Here is a 2,702-nt window from a genome sequence, read left to right on the forward strand (position 1 = left end):
TTGAAACCCTCCTGGATCTCGACCCCATCTCCCGCCCCGGCCGTTTCCGGCCTTCCCATTGGTCGAAGCTTTGGAGGGCCGATAGGCGCTTATACGCAGGTCGCATCAGCTGCCCCACACAGCTGTTGATCGGTGCCAAGGTCAAATTAGCGTAGCGCGTTTATTTATTTGCTCAGCGATAATTTGGAATGAAAACTGCCGTTAAAAAGTGCCGCAAATTATTACAGTGGTCTTAATCATGAGATAATTATGATAACTAGCTGCGCGAAGGAAATGCGTCGAAACTTTCGTTTAGTTGTTTCACGATTTAGCATGGCTATCAAGGTGAGTAAAAAAAACAGGATCAGTAGCTGAAAACATTTTATAAAAAGCTGCGTAATTTCTCTTAGTCATGTCATATTTAAAAACAATAAAATAAGTCGTAACGCTGCATCTTAAAATGTAAATAATATAACATTGAAAGTAAATTTTTTTTGGTAAAAGCAGTCTCAGATACAACATAGCCTATAAGTATTTAAATAAATAGTCATTAAAAATTCAAAACAATCTTAGAGGATGAGAGCCGCACTGTTTCATTAGTGAAAGTATCCCGCCTTGTGACAAATCTCAATGTAATGTTCCTTTTTTTGTTTCAGTGTGCTGGAATATTTTCTTCAGACAGTGAAGTTAAGCACATAACTCAGTGCTTTCGAATGTGCCTTTTCCCTTCTCCAACACTGGCAGCAAGAGACCGCTTTCTTTTTGGCTGGCCTTTCCTCAGGTCATCACGAGGTCTTCCTGTCCGCGTCACACTGTTTCCCTGTGTCAAGTTCTCTGGTGTTGATTCCAGCACAGAATTATCGGGGCGCCCTGCAGGTAATCTTTTCTTTCCCTTATATTTGTTCTTCCGTCTTGCAATTGCTTTCGGTTGTACATGAATTTCCTCTCCAGCACGTCCTTTGGTGACTTTGAGTCCTGCACCCACTCTCATCATAGCCTCATATGCTTTGTTCGAGTTTTTGATACTGTCCATGTCCTTATCAGCTTTATCCATTAGTTTGAGGAAACCCTTGGTATTGGTTTCAGAACCCAAGTCAATAAGTCTTGACATGTTATCAAGAAATGATTGTTTTCTTTCTTGAAAATTCTCAGCAGCTTCTGCAGCATCAGAAGCTGATTGCTGAAACAAATAGTGTTTTTAAAATTTATTATCTACATATACTAAATTTATCAAGAACCCAAAAATATCAGAAGCAAGGTTTATAATAACAATTATAATTACATTTTCTCTTTCTTGATTTGCAGACTCAAGATTTTCTAAAGCTACAATATTAAGAGGATACTGGAAAAAGATAACCTGAGACTAGAAATATAAGTATAAAAGTGTGGCATAAATTGTGATATATTAAAATTAACATTTCAACTTACTGTTTCCTGTTCATAGGTATGTACAGGACTGCAACCAATTACAGGTGGAGAATACAGCCACTGCAGCTCCTTCAAATGATTTTCGAGGTCCTCAAGTGTCTCCCTCATTCCCAAGAAAAGAGTTTTGGGGGGACACGTTTCTCCCATGGCTAGCACTCCAATGAGGTACCTATCTGCCGAGGTGATGGGTGGGCAGTTGGGGAAGACTCCTCCGTACGTTTTGTGCAGAAGGGCTTGGTGTTTGCAAAAGGCACCAGCTGCACCAGCTTTGCAAGAGCAGAGGCCAAACTTGACTGTCACCTCATACTTAATGTCTTTCGTGGTGCCACTGGGAACACGGTAGAGTCCCTCTTCTACACATTCAATTTGGCTAGCTAATTCAGGTTTCATTTTTTTAAGCAAGTCGTGATACAGATGCTCTGGTTTTGAAACTCTATCATAAGCAACCCAGCAGAGGCGTGTCTCTAAATACTTCTCCCAAGTGACTCCTATATAATCCACTAAAGCAACAACATTGAAAGCTTTGGTTCTTTGCAGGATAACATCTTTAAGCACTCGGATGGATGCCTCCGCATAATTGTTGGTGTGGTTTGCACCAATAGGGAGATTAGCACGGTAAAGTTGGACCCACTCTTCTTTGTTTTCCAACAAACCCTTCACTCTTTGATCATAATAATGAAAAGCAATCTCTTTCAACTCTTCAATTTTCTCCTCTAGAGTCTCATTAGAATTAGCATAGTGGATCTAAAATAAAACACAGAGTTTATTATTAAAGGTATAGAAAGAGTCTTAGATAATAACTAATCTAATTCAAGCTACCATATTACCTCCTGAAAAGCAGCCATTAATGTTTTCTTAAGTTCCTTTGATATATTTGTGTTAATCCACTCCCATTCTGCTTGGCCAACGTGGAACCCACAAAGTAACTGAAGGCTATCTGGCCAAATTAGCTTCAAAGCTTTCTTCTCTGCTGAAGAGTTGTCGGACATAAATGTCAATGGGTGCTGCATCAAAGTCAGAAAATAAATTGAAATTGTAGATAAGTTCTCCTCAGGGACCTACCAGTCTCTGCGAAACGACACTTGGCGGCCCTTTTTACTCAAATATGCACTACAGGCACCTACCCCTCACTTTGGAAGCTGGCTTCGGTTACCATGCTCCCAAAGCCTGAGAAACCCCTGAATCAACCGTCCTCATACCGGCCGATCTCTCTGCTTTGCTGTCTCAGCAAAGTCTTTGAGAAGATCCTGCTGGGGTATATGAGGACGGAGCCAATTCCACATCACCAATTCGGA

Source organism: Frankliniella occidentalis, unplaced genomic scaffold (assembly GCF_000697945.3).
Source record: "Frankliniella occidentalis isolate FOCC.00 unplaced genomic scaffold, Focc_3.1 Scaffold200, whole genome shotgun sequence".
Lineage (NCBI taxonomy): Eukaryota > Metazoa > Arthropoda > Insecta > Thysanoptera > Thripidae > Frankliniella > Frankliniella occidentalis.